At 46.6% G+C, this 21,925-nt stretch overlaps 1 protein-coding gene across 1 annotated transcript in view; it reads left to right on the top strand.

The window, feature by feature from the left end:
• DUSP5 (dual specificity phosphatase 5) overlaps positions 1–21,925 on the top strand; it is a 58,693-nt gene that overhangs the window by 5,243 nt on the left and 31,525 nt on the right. Inside the window, exon 2 of the mRNA XM_065553558.1 lies at positions 3,113–3,228. The gene's annotated coding sequence lies outside the window, so the exon portion shown is untranslated. The remainder of the gene's footprint in view (positions 1–3,112; positions 3,229–21,925) is intronic.

Here is a 21,925-nt window from a genome sequence, read left to right as displayed (position 1 = left end):
CCCTGAGGTGCAAATCAAGCAATGTTTGCTAACCATGTCACTCTTCATATGTTAGAGCAGCCATGGAGTCATCTGAATACACGGAACCCAGGCTTTATTAGTCCTGCACATCATGTTCAGAGCAGCAGGAATGTCTCCATGGTAGGGTTTTAAGTCAGTTGGCAGCTTTTCAAGCAGAACTTGTGTCAAAGTCCAAAAAGCAGCGGCTTGTTATCGGCATAATTGCAGCTGACTTCTAGAAGTTCCATTTCAAATCTATTCCTGGAAATCAAACTGGCAAGAAAATTCCAGAAGATTGAGATGAAGGTTGTCTTGACTGTCCTCTTATGGTTTTGGGGTTTGTTTGCATTCTTTTAATAGCAGAAACCCCAACATATCTTATAACATAAGAATGGCACTACTGGGTCAGACCAAAGGTCCATCTAGCCCAGTATCCTGTCTTCCGACAGTGGCCAGTGCCAGGTGCCCCAGAGGGAATGAACAGAACAGGGAATCATCAAGTGATCCATCCCCTGTCTCCCATTCCCAGCTTCTGGGACACCATCCCTGCCCATCCTGGGTAATAGTCATTGATGGACCTATCCTCCATGAACTTATCTAGTTCTTTTTTGAACCTTGTTATGATCTTGCCTTCACAACATCCTCTGGCAAGGAGTTCTACAGGTTGACTGTGTGTTGTGTGAAAAAATACTTCCTTTTATTTGTTTTAAACCTGCTGCCTATTAATTTCATTTGGTGACCCCTAGTTCTTGTGTTTAATCTTGTGATAGGGTGTAATAAAAAATCATCCGCCATACTGTGGTGGGTCTACATATTCAGTTATATTTCCGACCGTCAGTGTCCAGTCTAGACAGTGTGTTGCTTCCTGAAATGGAAACTCCGTCAACTGCTGGTTTGTGTTTCTGGCTCACCATCAGTGCTGCCAGAACAACCTCCACTTCCTCCCTTCAGCCTCCTTTCAATGCTTGTGACTGCTTTTCAAAAGCTTTAGCAAACGCCTTTTTTGATGAGCAAGGAGTGAGCCATTTATCATGACTTCCATTTTGACAAAAGGAAGAAGAAGAAATGGTATCCGTTTTGGTGATTTCCTACAGGAATTATGGGAGTTTCCCAGGGAATTATGTGTATTTCCACAGGATATTGTGGGAATTTGACCTCTTTTTCCAGAAGGCCTTTTGAAATTCCCACAACCCCCTTCTTCAGGGACTTGTGGGATAAGTACCTTGAGGGCAACATGACCGCAATGGTGTAATGCCGCACATGTGTGGATGTAGGACAAAACTGTAAGTGAAACAGCATGGCTAGTGAAGACACACTGCACAACTGTTACTCGCACTGGTGCAGTCCTACTGGTTCAATGCCCAGTCGTTCAGTTCTCCAGCGTAGGTATGATCTATGTGCGCTTTGTTCAGAATTTGTCCCAAAGTTTGCAAAGTGCTTTGGGATCCTTCGGAATGAAACCCATACTAGAAATGTAAAATACTATTTTCAGTTCCTTCCTGAAGGAGCTCGCCAGAGGGTGGACCCCTCTGACCTTCACTCCATCATGCAGATGTATGTAATATAACGTTCACTTTCGTTGGATGTTGCTTTGCTGGACAATGAAATTACTTCCTCTGCTCTTGAAAAACAAGAATGCTGCTTGATGACTATTTCAGTGTAAATTTCTGATGTCTGTGCAACTGCTGGTCTCCTCCAAGCCCTCCAAGCTCTTGCTTACAGGAGCGCTGCCTTAATCCATGATAATGTGTTTCTGAAGCACAGATAGGCTGGAGACGAATTCTTTTAGTTCTGACAATTGCAATCCAGAAATAATTTTCATTTGGCAAGAAGTCAGCATTGCAAGGAGGAAGCTCTTTAAAAACCTAGTAAAGCAGCGTGGCTTTTAGCCAAGTACAAGCTTTTCCCCTGGAACAGGGACTGCCCTGGTTTAGAGTTCAAATAAGCACAGTTTGGATGATGTGTGTGAACACATATTCAGTCACCACCTCTGGCATAAGCTCTGCACCATCTTGCCATTGATACCCCTTCCAGCATGACTATTCCCCCCTGTAGCAAAACAGCTCCTGTAGGGCCTCCTGCACTTATGTGACCTTAAGGCTTAAGGCTGCTGGGGCTGGATTTACATCCATGATCCCTAAACATTTGGGACCCATCTCATAGAGGCTTTTCAAAATGGAAAATGTCTGTGACCTTATTCTGAATGCCTCTCACCATTACACTAGGACTGACAACGGTGGGAATGCCGGCACAGACCGACCATTGGTGACTTTACCGCCATGTCACTGAGACATGCCCTGTCTACACTAGTGGTGCCACTGGTGGAGTTACAATGAGGCTTGTTCAACAATGGGAAATTCCAAGGAAGCTGGCATGGTAGGCAAGGACTAAAGGACAAACCTGCTCTCATTGTAGCCAGTGACAAAGCCCTGAGGATAAACTGAACTGATAGTGAGGTCTGGCTCCCAAGGATTTGTTTCTGATTTATCCTAGTGTGGTGGATGAATTACTTTTATTTCTGTAGAGCAGAGCTGAATTTGATAGAGGTCTATAAAATCACGACCGGTGTGGAGAAAGTAAATAAGGAAGTGTTATTTACTACTCCTCATAACACAAGAAATTAATAGGCAGCAGGTTTAAAACAAACACAAGGAAGTATTTTTTCACACGATGCACAATCAACCTGTGGAACTCCTTGCCAGGGGATGTTGTGAAGGCCAAGACTATAACAGAATTCAAAAAAGAATTAGATAACTTCATGGAGGATAGGTCCATCAATGGGTATTAGCCAGGATAGGCAGGGATGGCGTCCCTAGCCTCTGTTTGCTAGAAGCTGGGAATGGGCGACAGGGGATGAATCACTTGATGATTACCTGTTCTGTTCATTGCCCCTGGAGCACCTGGCATTGGGCACTGTCGGAAGATGGACCTTTGGTCTGACCCAATATGGCTGTTCTTATGTTCTTAATTTTTTTAAATGCATAATTTAAAAGGGAGGAAAAAACCATATGACAAGTTGAAAACTTGTTTTAAATGTCAAAGCATATTAAAACAAGAAAAAGGAAGGAAGATACCTAAAAGCCAAAGTATGATGCTGATGCTCTTTTTCCAGCACACTTGCCCATCGTCAGTCCACCATCAATCCCTTGACATAATGTCTCCGGATGTCTCAGAGCTGTTTAGATGCCCACTGGTGTCCATTTGATTGACTGATGAATGGCAGCCAAGGTAGGATCATTTGATACTGACAGAGCTATTCTATCTTCTGCTCAGAGCTCCTCCTAATAGAATTATACTTACAATCCCATTTTAAAAAGGGAAGTTGTGTTGGGGTTTTTGTTTGTTTGTTTGTTTGTCATTTAGAAAAAAAGGCAATGAACTTTCAATAATCTTATTAGTTATACTTAGTTTTAATTTGCACTTTCATTGATCATACTGACGTGTGTGAAGTGGATTTATGAATTAGCTGAGCCTGTGTGAGCTGATGGCTTGTTAGGGACAAGTGCCCTGTGCAACTATAGTGGGTGACCATCATAGGAACATATATAAGAGGGCAGAGAAAAGGTTGGTCTGGCAGCCCAGTGCTGCCCTCTCCAGCTCCTTTGAGCGAGATGGGTGGGAGTATAGAGGAAGAGAGCAGAGTTAAGGTTAATGTAGCCATAGTTGGGTTGCATGTGTGGCAGGAAGGAGTGAGCCAATGGTATATGTGGGCTGATATGTGCACCCTTAACTCTAAATACCCTGGCTCATTTAAATTCTGCGCCTCAATGGTGCATTAGCATAGGAGCTTGCCTTGGGTTATATAAACAGTGAGACAGCGTAACCCACAGGTCAGTGAGTGCTTCATGTACCCTGACCTACATGGCATGCAAAGCTGCTACTGCCACTAGCTACAGCGCCTGGCTCTTTAGCTCAAGCTGTAGGGACTTGTGCTTTCAGTTCTCAGTCTCCAGAGCTGGCCAAGATGGCAGACATCACAACAGCACAGGTTTTCAATAGTGCATAGGGAACAGGTCTCCCAGCCCAGCTACTGACTCGCTGCGTGACCTTTGGCAGTCACGTTGCCTCTCTGGCTATTCTGAGCGGTGAGACCGAAGTGGGTTGATATTAATGGATGACAAGCCCCCTCTGAATTAGTGGGAGCGCTCAGGGTGTTTGGCTGACCCATTCAAGGAAAGACGGGGAGATATGGACCTATTCTAGGTTATCCTGAGGTTTTGTTTCATTAGAGAGTCAAGGTGGCTGGATGGGAACGTGAGGGAGCCTGTATAATCAATGGGGCCTCATGTCTGTTTTCAGAGCTGGTTCCAGTATCTCTGCTGGTTTGTCTCTGTTCAGTAACCCCTTGCACTGCCCATCAAATAGACAGCAGACTGGCTGAGTCTCCCCACCCACGTGTAATCAGATGGCCCAGAAAGCTAGGAATCTCCAGGCGTGTGAGTGCCATCCTAGCTTCCTGGATGGGTTTACAAAAAAACTGTGTTCCCAACTTCCGAACCTGCTGCAAAGGTGCTTGTGGCCGTGCTGTGGAGCAGAGGGAAGAGGAGGTGGTGTTCTTTCACCTTCTTTTCAGTGTGTCAAAACCCTCCCCATTCACTTTCCCGATCTCCTACCTACCTGCAATAGTGTATCCTGGATTTGTCTTTGAAAACTTCATCCTCTGCACACCGCCTTTGAGCTTGTCTGCCTCCCTAGGTGCCCTGGAACAGAAATATAGCAGGAAGATTTAGCGCTGTGGACGTTTTAATTCTTGGTCAAAGCTGCCGAGTGAGAACTGAGCAAGCTCTCCTCTGTCGTTTAAAGGGAAAACAAAAGGCTCCTTAAACCTCTGTGCCTAAGAGCTTAGTTAAAGTCTTCGACTATATGCCTGCTACTGCTGATTGGGGAGGCTCCCACTTCACTGTGGAAATGGAAGCAGGAATTTGCTCTTGAATTTGTTCACACTGTACCTGTGTGCTGAGGAAAGGCGCTGCCTTAACAACACTGGAGAGTGTGTTTATCTCCCTGGTTCAGAGCCACTTGTCTGGCAGCTGTACAACCTGCCTCGTGCTCCTGTCCTGTATCCCAGAGGCTGGCCACTCTTGCTCTGTTGTGCGAGTGCTGGATTAATCATAGGCCTGGAAGGGACCTCGAGAGGCTCAGTTGTGGCTGCCATTGTGCATGGTGCTGTACATAGACACGGTGAGCAATGAGAAAAGATGGTTTTAATGTTGAAATCGTTCCTAGCCTGTATCTCAGAATGGGCAGAGTGGAAGGAGGAATGAAGATCAGTTTGGCTTATGTCCCCCCAGCCCTCTTTCCTACCCAGTTGAAGCAGGAAGTGGGCATCTTTGAAAGCAACAGCAAGTCACTTTAATGAAATTCTCCTCTGGCTTCACTAAGCCTAGAGAGCTTTGATGTATTTAACTTATTAATGGAAGAAATAGGCTTGTTCAGGTCTCGGGCTGAGCTTGTCCTAATGTAAGAAGCTCTATTTAGGACTCCCAAAATTTGTGCTCAAAACACAGTTGGATCCCAACTCTAATTCTTGGGAGAATATAGCAAACTATTTTTACTTTCCACTCATCCCCTCTCTCTCTCTGCTCCAAACAGGAGGTGCATTTGTTGTCCACTGAAGACAGCATTTGAGACTTCTATCCCGAAATATATCATCCAGAAGAGTTTTATGCACCTGTGTTGTATAGAGCTCCTGGGAATATATTTGATTGACATATGTCAGGATGTCGGGGAATAAATAGGCAAAGCTAAACTAGATGTAATTAAAACACTGCACCTTGTGTCAGTCTGCGTTTTTGCACAAGGGTAGAATCAGTTAGCCTCTTCTGGGGAATATGTTAATTACGGCTAAGTCCTTTCTTTTCCAGTAAGGAACAAGCCTTTGCTACAACAAATGTCTTTGAAACTGACAAGTGGAAGAATTTGAATCTTCAGCTCTTAATCATAGTCTTTATTCAAGTAGTTGTATGAGGATTAGGCATTATTTACATTGATCAAACATCTGTTCCCTGTCGGCCCCCCCCCGGGACCCTTGGCCCATCCACCCCTCCCTGTCCCCTGACCGCCTCCACTCCCTGCCGCTGACTGCCCCCCTTCAACCCTCCTGCTACCCTCCCTCTGACCGCCCCAACCCCTATCCACACCCCTGCCCCCTGACCACCACCCCGAACTCCCCTGCCCTCTATCCAACCCTCCCTGCCCCCTTACTGCGCTGCCTGGAGCACCAGTGGCTGGCGGCGCTACAGCTGGTGCCCAGAGCACCGGGTCAGGCAGCCGCCCGGCTGGAGCCAGCCATGCCACCGCGCAGCGCAGAGCACCGGGTCAGGCAGCCGCCCGGCTGGAGCCAGCCATGCCACCGCGCAGCGCAGAGCACCGGGTCAGGCAGCCGCCCGGCTGGAGCCAGCCAGGCCACCGCGCAGCTCAGAGCACCGGGTCAGGCAGCCGCCCGGCTGGAGCCAGCCATGCCACCGCGCAGTGCAGAGCACCGGGTCAGGCAGCCACCCGGCTGGAGCCAGCCAGGCCACCGCGCAGCTCAGAGCACCGGGTCAGGCAGCCGCCCGCCTGGAGCCAGCCAGGCCACCGCGCAGCTCAGAGCACCGGGTCAGGCCGTGGCTCTGCAGCTGCACTGCCCAGCAAGAGCTCGCAGCCCCGCCACCCAGAGCATTGCGCTGGCGGCGCGGCGAGCTGAGGCTGCGGGGGAGGGGGAACAGCCGGGGAGGGGCCGGGGGCTAGCCTCCAAGGCCAGGAGCTCAGGGGCTGGGCACGAGGGTCCCACGGGCCGGATAAGGCCTGTGGGCCAATTTGCCCACCTCTGGTCTAACATCTAATGTATTGGTATTGCAATAATGCCAAGGAGCCCCAGTCATGGACCTGTACCCTGTACAAACCACAGGGCAAAAAGATGGACCCTGCCTCTGTGACTTGGTTTCACTATCTGAATTTTTACTTGTCACAGATGGATATTGGGAAGCTTGCTTTGTGAATGCCTGCAAAGGATTCTGACATCCACAGATGGAAGGTTGTACCGATGGGCTCACAGTCCTGTTTATTAGGTGGCTATCATGTGATTGCTGGCAATCCGATCATTTTCTCCTTCTAAATATTTCTGTCTAGTCCAGATTATCACTGCTGAGCGCTGAACAACTCTGCCTGTCTGCAAGCAGATACAGCGTGAGTAGCAACAGCAGCTGCCCAAGTTTTCTCCACACTGCCGTGCTATTAGATCCTGACCTGGAGAGAGCGCCGCTGGAGCTGAAAGAGGAGCTCTCTCTTCATGGCCCATTTGACCCTTGGCCTATCTGCTGAAGTTGTCAGCAGAAGGGCCAATTACACCTGCCCTTTTCCCTTCTTTTAAAAATAACCTTGAAAATGATGAAATCTAGATATGTGCAGCAATTATGTGTGGGGTTCCAGATCTTGCACCTGTAACATCATATCTAACAGGAGCCAATTAACTCCCTCCTCTGACCGCTCTGCAGCGCATGCAAATTACATTACAGAGGATGATCCCATAACTATTTTCCGGTCAAGCCACTGCGCTGGCAAATCTTTATTTCTCTAACTCTTGTTGCTACAAGACTCCCCTCTTCTTGGAATCCTTCCTGTTATTTTTCCACCTTCCTGTGGCAGGATGCAACGTTCATTACAATAATACATCAAACTTTGAGTGGAAAACTGTGCTTTAGAGTTGTCCCAAAGATTCCCAGTTTCATTCTGGTTAGCTGATTTGCAGCTGTGACCAACACACTCCTCCTCCTCTCCTTACCCCACCAGGTACTACAGTGTAATAATGTGGCTAACAAACCTAGCAGTTCTGTGTACACACTAGTAATTAGCTGGTAGGATTTTTCTGCAAGATCCATTGATGTGCAGAAGATGGAGCATGTAGTTTTTAATCTGCCCCAACTGTCTCCGGCCAACATGTATTCAAACCTTAACATAATTAGCTATTTAAATAAAAGGATATGAAATAGTCTTACATGACAAGCTGCTGTCTGCTAAGAATAGCCTATGCATTCGTTCTGTCTCTCACTGCAACCTTCTCTTACAGAGACACCGTAGAAAAACAACAAGGAGTCTGGTGGCACCTTAAAGACTAACAGATTTATTTGGGCATAAGCTTTCGTGAGTAAAAACCTCACTTCTTCGGATGCACCGTAGAATACCCTCCTGCATCTGCAGCTCATATTGATAGAAATGGGACTCCTCTGCATAAACCCTTCGGGACAGGAAAATTAGCTAGGTCATGTTCTCATATTTATCATCATGTGATGTAGAGAGAAGCTGAATTATAAAAAAAAGAGAGATCAGCAATATGTAAAAATATCACTGTTCTCTTTTTATAGTCCCTTTCATCTGAGGAGCTCAATGCACTTGGCAAATAGTCTAAATTCATCTTCATGATATACCTGTGAAGTAGGGAAATATATTCCCCGGTGAGGTTAATATTAAGGCATAGAGGGCTTACGTGACTTGCTGAAGTTCACACAAAAATTCTGCAGAAGAGGTGAGATTAGAACCCAAATCTTCTGCTTGCCATTTCTCCTCTTCAGCCACAAGATCTTCCACCCAAGAAACATCTGGGGTAACACTTTCAAAAGCATCCAAGTGATTTAGGAACCAAAGGCCTCTTAAAGTTGAATTAGAATTAAGCTCCTAAGTGCCCAAGTTTACTCTGAAAATAGAACATTGATACGAAGACACTTTGGTGCTTTTGAAATTTCTGAAAATTTTGCCCAAGCTTTTCCACTGATGAGTTATTTAACTTCTGTGCCTCAGTTTCCTCATCTATAAAAGGCACTATCAAATGTTAGGTGTCTAGGTGCTTTTGAAAATCTCCCTAAGGATCATTCTGCATCTTTTAGTGCCTAAATAACTCTAAAAATCTGGCCCTAAGTATTGTCAGCAAGTGCTAAATATTATCCAAAGAGATTTTTCTTGTTAGTTTTCAGGGCAGAAATGCAAAATCTGTGACTTTGTTTGGAAACGGGGTTTGCTTGTTTTTACTTCCTGCTGCTCTTATATGGTCAGCATGAAAGTATTAAATTATGTGGCCAATGTAGCCAGTAAGACTAGCCACAGCTATTATACACTGTCTGGTTGCAGTAAACATCCCCAGGATTCTCTCTTTGATTGCAGTGGCACTGTATCCTGTGTACAATATGTGGGCTACTGGGCAGGATTATGTCATGACTCAGGATGAGCCAATATCATAAATGTAAATTAATGATGGGTGGGATTTTCAAAGGTGTTCGGCATTGACCTAATTCAGCTCCCGTTGAAGAGTTAGGCCAGTACTGAGAGCCTCCTGAAAATGCCGCCCTAAATATTTTCCTGAGTGTATTGGTCCCTTCTTCATTGTGAAGGTGTGGGAGGCATTGTTAACCTACCAATCACATGCATGCACTGAATAAAACTTTAAGGACTTATCCTGCAAATCCTTATTCATATGAGCAGACCTTACTCAGGTAAGTAGTCCCATTGGAGTCACCCAGCAAGGGTTTGCAGGATTGGGCTCTTATTTAGGCCACATCTAAACTAGCACGTACGTTGGAAAAACTTTTGTCGCACAGGGGTGTGAACAGCTCTCTCCTGTTGGCATAATGCAGCTACACAAGCACTCTTACAGTGACACAGCTGTATTTTATATATATATATATATATATACACACACACCCCTATCTCATAGAGCTGGAAGGGACCCTGAAAGGTCATCAAGTCCAGCCCCCTGCCTTCACTAGCAGGACCAAATACTGTTTCCCCCTCCCTAAGTGGGCCCCTTAAAGATTGAATTCACAACCTTAGGTTTAGTAGGCCAATGCTCAAACCACTGAGCTATTGCCGCTGTAAGCTTATAAGTGTAGACATGGCCTTAGTGCAGCATCTTGCAGACAATCTTTATCCTAAGAGACTATAGAACTAAATAGGAGACGGTCTCATCGGTGTAGTAAGAGGGAGGATTCTTATGCATCCCCATCCTCTTCTCAATGCGATAAACACCTCGCTATTACCCTAACAGGTCAAGACAAAGCCCTGGCTGGGATGATTTAGTTGGGGATTGGTCCTGCTTTGAGCAGGGGGTTCAGATGACCTCCTGAGGTCTCTTCCCACCCTAATCTTCTATGATTCTAAGCCTGCTATATCCTGAGTCCGCCCCCCTCTGAAGCTTGCCTATTTTATGTTTGCTCCAGGGTGTCTGTAACAAACCAGTAGCCCACCTCAGTTGCCTCCCTATAATAAATAGCCCGTGGTCCCCACCCTGCCTAAAAAGGTTCTAGCTCGGATACTTCCTTATATAAAAACAGCTTCCATTTCTGCCTCAGGCACTTCCTTATGTTATATTGTTGGGGCAACAGGATCCCCACCCTCACCCCGGAGAAAAGCAAAGGGCTCAAGTTGATATCAATGAGCAGGATTTTCTCTGAAAAATGTTCCACGCCTCCGCTCTTAAAATATATATTCAGGCAAAAGAAGGGGTGTTACACCCTCTTGCAATAAGCCAGTTCTAAATTATTCTGAAACCCCATCATTCTGATTTTAATAACAACTTACCTACCTATTCAGCTGTGTATATGTGCCCTTTTCATGATATTGCTCATCACGTAAATCACACAGCTTTTAAACAAGTAGTAGGAAAATGATGCATGAAATGTCAAAGGGGTCGGGCTGATTTTTTTGCTCTAAAGTGGAGATTTTATTTTAAAGGTTGGATGGGAGAAAGGACTCTTACAAAACCAAATTTTGTGTTTGTTTAGCTAGATAGAATCTAGAGGCCCCAATCAAGATTGCAGACTCCCTGCGCTAGGCACTGCCCAAATACATAGTGTGAAACAGTCCCTGGCCAGAAGAACTTCGTCTTAACAGACAAGACAGACAAAGGGTGAGCAGGGAAGCTGAGGCTCAGAAAGGTAGAATGACTTACTCAAGATAGCACTGCAGGTCTGTAGCAGAGCTGTGAACATAACTCTATTCACTAGCTGTTAGTCGTGAGCGCTATCTGCTAGACCATGCAAACATCATTAATAGAATCAGAGAATTGTTCTCATGAATCACTGCTTTTCTTTAAAAGAATCCAATGAAATTACATATTTATTTATTTCAGTGTACCCCTGCAGTGCTGGAAACACCCAATGCCACAGCACTCTGTTTGTGTATGAGAACCAGCAAGTGAAACTGACCAGCCTTTTGCCCCTGTCCAAGCTGAGTGAAATGCCAAGACAGTAAACAAACAGCATGAAAGATGAACAGCAAATCAGATTTTTTAAAAAAGAATCGAGGGGGAGATTTTCAAAGGTGCCCAAGGGAATTAGAAGCACAACACCCACAGGCGTTCCTAGATCCCTTAGGCACCTTTGAAAATCTCCCTCCTTAGGCCATATGTACACTACACTCTACTACAACAGCTGTGCTGCGGTAGCGCTTTAGGGTAGATGCTTCCTACAGAAGAGATTTTTCCATAGCTGTAGCAAATCCGCTTCCCCAAGCAGTGGTAGCTAGCTCCACAGAAGAATTCTTCCATCGACCTAGCCCCATCTACTTCAGGGATTGGGTTGGCTTACCTACGGTGCTCAAGAGTGTGAATTTTTCACTCCTACGAGAAACGTAGCTGTGTCCACCTAATTTTTAAGAGAAGGCCAGGCCTTAGGTTTTAATACTTTTGGATGTGACGAAGAGACACAGAAGCTCTTTCAAAAATGAGCGAGGCCGTCTCTAGTATCTCTTTACTTGTAGTTTGCAGTTATACAATAGCGAGTAACAACTCCGGGTAGCATTATGGATGACATAAAAGCTTTTAGAGTCTATCTTACTGCTGCATCTGTTTTATTTTTAGTAGCAGTCACGTAGCAGCTTAGGCCACTTACACAGAGGCTAAAATACTGGTTGCCCGAAGGTTATTGTTAGTTACAGAACAATCCTGTGCTCTACTAACACAGTTGAGAATACGTCAGAAAGAGCTGAAATGAGTAGTACAAATCTTTGTATCTGGGTTCTCACAGACCTACATCTGTCACTGCTTATGTGCTGTAGGAGGAACACCTTCCTCAGCTCTGCCACTGAGAAGCCTGCCTGCATCAACAGCCTCCGTCAATGAAACAGAGATGGCTCACCCAGCTCTTCTGCTCAGCCCAGGGCTTCCTGTGCATAGGAGTGGAAACAACGTTATCGCAGGCTGCATTGTTGTGGTTATCCTCCCCAGTTTAGACACTACTTGAGGTCTGTCTGAGGGCAGAGGTGACATTAATGGTTTGGATACCCTAGGGAAATGAACGCTGTTCCCAAAATGGCACTAGCTGCCATTAATTCCTTCATCCTTGAAAAGTGATCCCCTCTAACAATCTTCGATTGTTACTAAGATTGTAATTTTTTTAGGGTGGAGACAGTCTTTTGGGTCTGCGTTTGCACAGCGCCTACCACTATGGCATCTTTGCCCGAGACTAGATGCTACAACAATACAGATATTATTATTAATAGTGGTCCTTGGTTTCACTAATGACTCTTCACAACACCCTTGTGAGCTAGGTAAGCATAGTACACATGGGGAAACTGAGGCACAGAGCTGTGAGGTGACTTGCCCAAGGTCACCCGGTTGGTTAGTGATGGAGCCAGAATTAGAACCTGGGATTTCATGGCTCCCAGTTTGATGCTTCATTCAGACCCTGCTGCGTGGCTTCCACTGTTTTGCTGCCCTGAGCAGCAAAAGACTCTTCAGTCCAGCTGATGGGTTTTGCGTGCTCTGTTTTGAGTCAGGACCAATATAATCTTGACTGCTGTTGTAAATTAGTTCTGAGCTGGCACCTCTAGGTATCAGTCTTGTCCTCCTTTAGGTCCCACTGCTGACAAGCTGCCCGGTCAATCAAATGATAGCCAGGGCTTTGTGGGAGAATTACCAGACTATGGGGGCGGCAGAGAGCAAGCGCGAGAGAGTGTTTTAAAGGGCCTCGCATATGGACTGACTTCCTTTGAGAAAGTCCTTGATGTGGGTGTTGTGGGGGAGTCTCGTGGGTCTGGTGTTTGCGCGATGAGTGATCAGTGTCTGCAGACCTGCCCTTGTGCTTCATTTACTGCAGCGAGAGTGGGTGGGAGAAGAAAACCACTCTGGGTTCTCATCTTACATTCTGCCTCTGTAACCCAGCACCTCCCCCCCGCCTCCTCTCCACTGTTGTTCCCAGCCTCAGCAGAGCAGCGTCCAGTGGGAAGCCACTGGCGGCATCATCTCAGCAAAAATTCCTCCTCGGCGAGCCCAGATATAGGGTAAACGGGGAGTCAGCTGTACACGAATTTTATCCCCCCGAGACCGTCACACAGTACCCACGTGGGGGTGGTAAGCGAGTGACAAATGCTGTATCCCTGAGGAAGCCCCATCTGGGAATTCTTTCCAAAAAGCCGAGCCTGGAATTTGCAACTCGCCAATCTAGCGGAATAGAGTCAGTGTAATAACAGCGTTAACGCTTGTGTAAGGGGACTGTTGCCCCCTTGCTAACATTCAGTGGGGGGGGGGGTGTTGGTTGGCTGCTCCCAGCACTAAGAGATTGGGGAGAGGCCAATGCTCCAGGTCAGCCTCAGCCTCTGAGCCTGATTGACAAGGCGGGCAGGCTAATCAGGGAGTCAGGAGGCCGGGGGGATCCCGTCCTCTGTGTGTGCTGGAATGGCCTGGGTCAGACAGAGAGGGGCCGAGCTAAGGAGAGAGCAGGGGCCCAAGCTGAGCTGGGGAGCAGAGCTGCAGCCACAGAGCCAGGTGTGGTGAGCAACTGGGGCCAGCCAAGGGGAGACCGTGGGCAAAGGGCCCAGCGCAGAAAGACACCCCTAGCCAAGGGTCCTTGCAGGCCAGATTGAGAGGCGGATCTTAACCCGACGGGGGCTGACGTTGGGAAGAAGGGTCCCACCACCCAAAGCCCGGAGGTGTGTGGCCACCCCCATTGCAAGTGTCGAACCCGCAGCATCCCTGCAGCACAGCCAGGGCCCGAGAAGGAGACCTGGGACCTACAAGGAACAGACTGTGAAGTGCCCTGATGTTCCAGAGACACTGTTTGTGGTGTTCCCGGCCACAGAACGGGTGATGTTTTCCTTTAACCTTTCCCATTTTTCCTTATTCTTTTTTTAAATTAATTGTTAATTAAACAACTTGTATTTGCTTTAAAAGGTATGAAATGATCAGTGGGTCAGGAGGTGCTCAGTGCAGAGAGTACCCCAGAGTGGGGACACCCTAGCCCCTGTCCCAGGTGACCACAGCAGGGTTAGGGGTCAAGCCCCCCCAGGAATCCTGGGCCCAGCCTTGTTGGGGTTACGAGGACTCTGCCTGGAAGGGGAGTCCTCGAGGGCAGGGAGGCTTCTGGGTAAAGGAAGTGGGAGCGAGGACTCGGATCCTTTTGCTAGCCCACTTCACCGGGGTAGTGCAGAAGCCAGGAAAGTTCCCCACCATTCCTCCGCTTACACTAGGTTATGACCTTCCCACTCCCCATTGCTATCATCCCCTGGTCTATCACAGGCAATGGCTGCCGATAGAAGAACCTAGAGGGATAGATATGGGACATTGGCTGCATGGAACAGTCTTGCTTGTCCTTGAGCTTTGTGCCTCCCTGGGGCTCTGTTCTTGAGAGAACTGTTTTGGGGCATCCACATGCATAATTCCTTGCAACCGGGGTTGTATCACTGCATCCTGGGATTCCTGCGGGGCTGTTCTGTAGCGCCCGCTGAGGGCGCTGGCGCTGTGTGGAGTAGCTTTCACCCACAAGACACTCCTTTGTCGAATGCAGTTAGGAGGCCTGGCTGAACCAGTGCAGCTACAGGGCTTGGCGCTTCCTATCCACAGTGTGTGCAACAGCTGCCATTGTTACATAAGGATTGGGGTGTAGCTGCAGAGATCAAAGGTCATCCTCAATTGTGGAAGGTGGGGCACCAGCCTGGAGGGAGCGGCAGGCAGCCAACACCCAGTTCTGGTGGTGGTGGTTTGTTATGTAATGTTGGTGTGAAATAATTTCAGTATTGCAAGCCCAAAGTTTTTAAAGTTAATGAGTTAAAAATAAATAAATGTTGAGGTTCTTTTTGTTTTCTTCCAACGTTTGAGCCTTTTGGGGTGGGGTTGGGGGGGTCACCTTTTCAAGCTTCCCTCCACAATCATGAGGGTATGTAGGTGAAAATTGATATTTTCACATGACTCCAGGAGTGGAGGCTTGAAGGAAAACTAAATATCGCAAGACTTGAAATAAAATCACAAGAGCCAGCAACACTGAAATAGCTTATATACAAGGTCTCTAAACCTTACTGAGAAGAACAGAACACAACACAACACTGGGGACAAATGGTCAGACCTGGAATGACCATCAGGGTGACTGTATATGCACACGTAACACTAAGTGACAGACCCCAGTCGTTAACAGGCAGGATCAAACCCGGAACCTTTGGAGCTAAATGTATGAGCCTCAAGCCATATAGCTGTTAGTTAAGACTGTAGAGCAGACTCATTAATCCCTCAGGAAGTGGTCTCGGTGCCACTCGATGGGACAGAACACCACACCCAGGAGGTGTGTGGGTTACACACACAAGGTTTTGTACAGGAGCTGCACAACAGTTGGCTGGAATATTTTAACCTAGTAACTTTTTTTTTTCTCCTTGCATACATAAGATCTGAGAAGCCATGTGTCATGAAGAGCTGGGCTTCAAATAAACACAATCATAATTTTTTTCTCATTACCTATTGGTCATTAAGCAGAATGTGCAAGGCAGGAATGGAGGATAATAACCGTGGTCAGAGTTGTGTGAAGAGAAACTAAATTGGATTATGTTTTTCAGGGTGAATACTTCAAGCGTCCTGGGAGGATTTAGGAATGGCTTAACTGTTATCTTGGCCAGTGATATCACAGAATCATAGAAACGTAGGGCCGGAAGGGACTCAAAAGGTCATCTAGTCTGTCTGCCCATGCTGATGCAGGATTAAATATACCTAGACCATCCCAGACAGATGTTTTGTCCCAAATGATCTGAGAATTTCTATGAGGAATGGCTGAGAGGACCTTGTACTATGTACAGACAGTCTTAACAGAGAACATCTCCACTGTTTAAAGCAAATATACCGTGCATCACAGAGGCTCTAAAAGAATTTGTAAAAGCTAAAACTTACTTTGTGTGTAATCTGTGTTAAGATTTTCCTCCCTTTAAGTAATTTATCTGTATTTACAGCCTAAACTCCAGTTTAATGATGTGTTTTGCCCATGAATTGCAATTTGATCAGAGTTTTGCAACTGAAACTAAGCAGAATGCTGGTATTGCTGGTGTATTTAGAAAGGGTCATGAACTCCAGAGGTTGCATTTGTCGGACATGGTCTTTGTGTTCAGTTCTGTTAGGACTCTACGCTGTGTTAATGCGTCGGTACTTGGGCAGCAAGTCCTTTTACTTCTTGTACCATATTATTATGAAACTGTTTGTACCAGTCACAGGTCGTTACCACTTTAAGTATCCATCCTTCTCCCTTTCCTTGCTCCTTGTGTTCCCTTTTTTAATGCCAGATAAAATATTTTTAAACAAAACAAGGAATCAGCACTTTGTACTGATCGGTTAGGTGTTATGAATTAGTTGGCAGGCTTTAGTCCAGCAAAGCCTAGTTAACACTGTCCTTGTGCAGTAAGCTGATTATGATAAATAGGCATGCTGTGTCTTAGCAGACGCCGAAATCAGATCAGCCAACTGCTGTTAGACTGGCCATGCAACATAGGGGTTTTTTTGTTTTGTTTTTAAGCCCCAGAAGTGGTGACGCTGCACTGGCTTTGCTGAAAGATCTCGCTAGGATTTGGTAATGGCAGTTGGCTGCTGGCCACCAGCTGAGGTGGGCTGAGATTAGAGGAGCTTCTGACAGAATGGTTTGGGCTCACGTGGACGCTTGGCAGCTGCTCTCTCTTTGAAGGAAGATGTGCATCCCCTCCCGTGGAAGAGACTAGTCTGATCCTGGAGGGGTGAGAAGCATGAAACACACCTAGGGAGCAGCTGGGCGAGGGGGGAGAAGTGGGAAGACAGAGCGAGAGACTGACTGGCTGGACCTTCCACCTGAGGATCTTTAGGGAGTGTGGATTAAGGGGCATTTGCCCTTGTCCATATAATGGGCTAAACCAAAATGCTGGATCATCAGGTTCTGGTGATAGAATTGTAGGACTGGAAGAGACCCCGAGAGGTCTTCTAGTCTAGTCCCCTTCACTCAAGCAGGACTAGGAATTATCATTCTATATTCTCTATAGCTTTACATGTAAGAGAACAGTTTTTCTGTTTGCTGGACGGTAGATCAGAAGATCCCAGAACTGTGTGGGGGTGGGCTGTAACTAGACAGGCACTTAGTAGTGAGATATATCACTGCATTTGCCCTCTAAGGGTATGTCTACACTGCAGGTGAAGGTGTGATTGCAACATGGGGAACCATACACCCATGCTAGCTTTAATAATAATAAACAATAGCAGTGTAGACATGGTGGCACGGGCTAGAACCAGCATCTCCGGGAACCTTGGGTATGTACTCTGGTTTGATAGCTTGTGCCAAAGGCTATGCCACCACATCTTCAATGCTATTGTTACACATATGAGGTAGATTTACAGCAAACACTGTGTCTACCTGTGCTGCAATCACTCCGCTTGCCGTGTAGACATACTGTACTATAAATGCAGACTCTATAGGGCATGATGGAGAATAAAGCTCCCCTTCTGAATATTGTTGCCGTTTAAGAAGCTTTAAAGATTTTTAAAACTCTTGTTTATCAGGCACTAGTCTATCTATATCCATTGCCAATGATAGCCATTGGGCAACATTCAGACCTGGTGTAAGTGCTTGCAATTTATTGATGTCAGTGGAGGTTTGCCCACCTACACCAGGTCGATAGAGTATTAACAGACATTCAGGAGACCTGGGTTCCATTTCCGGCTCTGCCACTGGCCTGCTGGGTGGCCTTGGGCATGTCACCTCTCTGTGCCTCAGTTTCCCCATCTGTAAAAGAGGAATGATAGTGACTTCCTTGGTACACAGAATTTTGAGATCTACTGATGAAAAATGCTATAAAAGAGGCAAATGTTATTAAAGGGGACCCACCCCGCTGTGCTAGTTCAGTAAAGGGAAATGTAATCAAAGCAAGAGAGAATAGAGAGACGACTGTCACCTACTGTGACCTGCCAAATCTGCCACCAGCACCAAAAAGCCCTGGAGTGAGTGAGTGGCAATTTGGGGAAAGGAGAGCTAAGTGCGATTAGTGTTAATGCAACAAGCATTGCCCTGAATTGGGATGTGTTTTGTACCCTCTAACGTTAGTAGTGCCCGCTAACGTTCCTAGTTCTCTCTCTTCAGCTCACACGCCCGGCTTTATAGCCTACAACACGGAATAGAGCACATGGCAGGTGTGGTTCATTTGGGGCCTTACCCCTGAAATGTTGAGCTGAAGTCTCAGAGCTTCCTGTAGTTCCAGTTCGATGCTATAACCCCCCATCTCCCCCCATTGCCTTCATGGCACAAAACTCACGCTGGGCCTCCACACAAAAGGGTCACAGAGCTTCCAGGGCCTGAATAAATGAAACCATCAGATACTGATTTGGAAAGGCCGCGTAGCCCTAGTACCTTGCCTGTTTTCTTTTCTCCCCCACAATTCTGAGAAAGTACAGAAACCCCAGGAAACTGGCAGGCAGAAATGAGAGGAAGAGAGTCAAGAAAATCTGTTAGGTCATTTTTCTCATGGTTTGCATTGCGGGGGCCTGTAGCTGACAGCAGCACATTTAGCTGCCAAAAGGAGGGAACCAGGGCCTTGACGTTTCTTAGCCTGTGGTCAGCGGGCATTCTGGCAGTGAGGTGATGCATACTCCTCCCGGCTGCAACCTGAGGGAAACTGGGCTGCATGGGCAGCGGATATTATAGGCCAGGGGAGGCTAAGCCTCCCGTAACCCAGGCTGTACTGCTGTACGGTTGCGAAACATTGGGACTGCGCCACTCAGAGTGGGCAAAGCTGGAGGCTTTCCACATAAAATGCCAACGTTGTATATTGGGCATATAGTGGAATGACTTCATTTGTAAAGCAGATGTTTATGGTCGCTCCAGTCTACAGACTACTGGGGCCATTATCCGCAGACGGCGTCTTATGCTTTTCAGACATGTCGTGAGTATGCCACAAGATGTTCCGGCGAACGCTGTTCTCTGAGTGGCTCGTAACATCCGAGAGACAATTCCACCAATCAAGGGGTGCAGGCAGCCCAAAGGCAGGCCCCCTATTACATGGGTGCCTCAAGTCTATTCCGATGTTGGGCTCTCGGCCCGTCAATCATCGGGCCTCGGGGACACACCTTCTTAGCCTAGATTTCTTTGGAACAGGGTCTGTTGGGAGGAAAGTGGCCCTACCTGTATAGACACATCCCTTACTGAGGAAGGGTACTCCGTGTGGGGTATCCCCTGGGAGGTTCTCATTTGTCAAACTGAAATCAGCAAGTGTTAATTCACTTCCACTTGCTGCAAAGCGAACTGTAGGGTTCAAACCACAAAGCCTTTCATTAACTGAACCCTGCGGAGTTTCCACAGCCCTGACCTAAATTAGCATCAATCTCTCCTGGAGTGGCTCTCAATACTCTATTAGTTTGTACACACAACTGCCTAGAAACCAAGTATTCACAGTAGCTTGTTGGCTTGTTTTGTTATTCACTTTAGATGCAGAGTTTGAAAGGCAGCCAGTAGTTTCACTCTTATTCCAAACTTTTGTTTACATACCGAGTTCCGCAAGTTCCAAGGATTTGTTTTTCCATTGCTCCTAACCCCATATCTGGCCAACTGTCCTTCAGGCCAAGGACATAGATTCTGAAGGGGGCAGTCAAGAATGCTTCTTGCTCTGCCAAACCAAATATTGCAGAGAGCAATGCAAGCGCCTGAGATCTCTCCCTCCCACACCTCTTTTGCCTGGGAATGAGAGCTCAAGATCACAACCTGGACTTGGTTCCTCTGCATTCTGCTCTATCGGTAAGGTGCTGGGTCAGACCTTATTCACACCTCCTAATGAACTGAATACTTGTTCTTTGTTCTGTGTTAGGGTGGGTAGCTTTAAAACACATACACAGAGGGACCCAGTCCAGCAGCAGGTAGCTGGTTCTGTAGATGGCAGACAGACGTGCTCTTGAGAAATTTCACCTAGCTGAGATGGGGCCAAAAAACCCCCCAGCTCTGTATATAACTGTGGGGAGGAGAGCAACATCTGCTATGCTCTACAACTCCCTTCTCTGATCCATGCCATTTCCACCTTGTTCCATCCCTGATGGACCAGTACTGTCTCTGGGCGTTCCACATAACCAGCCTTAAAAGCAATCTGTCACTTATAGTTGTCTATCTAAATTTATCAAAGATAAGTGGGGGGCAGGGGGGAATTGACATTAATGGAAACACAGATAAGGGAGAAAGACCAAAGTGAAGGATTACCCTGGACTTGACTCTCCATGCAGAAATGATGGCTGAAAAGGAAAATGGGGCTCCTTTGTATTTTTAGTTTCTTGGGGCTATGGATAATTAACTACTGCAGCAAATGGTGTGGCTTTTATCTGATCCAGGAGGCTGCAGGGTGACTGGGATAGAAAATGAGGGCTGGATTAACATATAAAGGGAGGCAGCTGAGAGGGAAGGGTTCCTGTTGACTGTAGGGAAATCCAATCAAGTTATTTTCTTCCTTCATGTCTTTGATGTTGAGAGGCAAATGTTTAAAACACTTGTTTGCTCTAGAGCAGTTTGCACTATGACTGAGAACCAAGTAGGTAAACAACATGCAGAGCTTCCTCCTACTACACCTTCATGATGTCACATGGATTAGACTGGTCACCCGAGAATGTCTTGTCTAGCTCAGCACTGACTTGGTTACCATAGCTTTCATTGCTGGAAACAGGAGCAAAATCCAGGCTGTGAAAGCAGTCCTGCATTTCCTGTTGAAGAATGAAGATGAAGGGGGTTAAAGGCCTACTCACTGAAAACTAAACTAATGATGTATGGCATATTACTGTGTGTAGGAATGTGGGCATTATAAATATACACAGACACAGAGCCAAAGACTGTTTGTCTAAACAGTCCCACTGATTTCAGTGTGACTACAAATGAGATTAAGGGAGCAGGATTTGTTTCTTGCTGTGTCCCTGTGTGTCTTCTAACAGTGTATTTGTGTATATCAAACACCACTGTCATTAACCACTTAATCTAAAGGATCTATTTGTAACAAAAATAGAATCTTGGGGTAAGAAAGTGACCTAATGACTGTAGCGCTGCCTACGTATAGATCTGTATGATAAGAACAGGTATAGTTTAAGATGCTGATCACTTTCAGTTCCAGCTGAAGTCAGCTCTGCTGCAGGCACTCAGCACCTCTGCAAATCAGGGCCAAGATATCTATGTGGTATACGCGCGTATGTGTATATAATGAAATCACCGCACCAGCAGTTTGACATGTGGGTGCATCACGCAATTAAAAATGACAAAAGCGCTGCTGGTGGTTGGCACCGAGCCCGATTAATCCTCCGTGCTGACTAATTTCCCTTTCCCACACCCCCAGCTTACTGCCCAAATAATGGGAACGTAGTATAGATGAGCCTTGCAGCTTGGTTTGAAAGTCACAAAACATGGTTCCTGCAGGATGGCAAAAGGAAATCCAACGCCAGGGACCCTTCACCAAGAATTTGCTGGCAGGATTTCAGCCCTACTTGGGACTAATAGCGAACGGTAACCATCTAGACTATTTTCAGAGTGGTAGCTGTGTTAGTCTGTATCAGCAAAAAGAACGAGGAGGCCTTGTGGCACTATGTGGTGGTACGGAATACAGTCGGGGGGAGGGACGACACTCTGCCTCAATTATGCACCTCTTCCCAAGCCCATGGCCCTGAAAAATTGATACCATCGCCTGCTGTGGGCCTGATCTTGCCTGCCCAAACCTTCCATGGAAGGCAATGGGA

This window comes from Chrysemys picta, chromosome 7, assembly GCF_011386835.1.
Source record: "Chrysemys picta bellii isolate R12L10 chromosome 7, ASM1138683v2, whole genome shotgun sequence".
Lineage (NCBI taxonomy): Eukaryota > Metazoa > Chordata > Testudines > Emydidae > Chrysemys > Chrysemys picta.
Note: the sequence above shows the minus strand (reverse complement) of the source record. Positions and strands in the feature narration are given on the sequence as shown.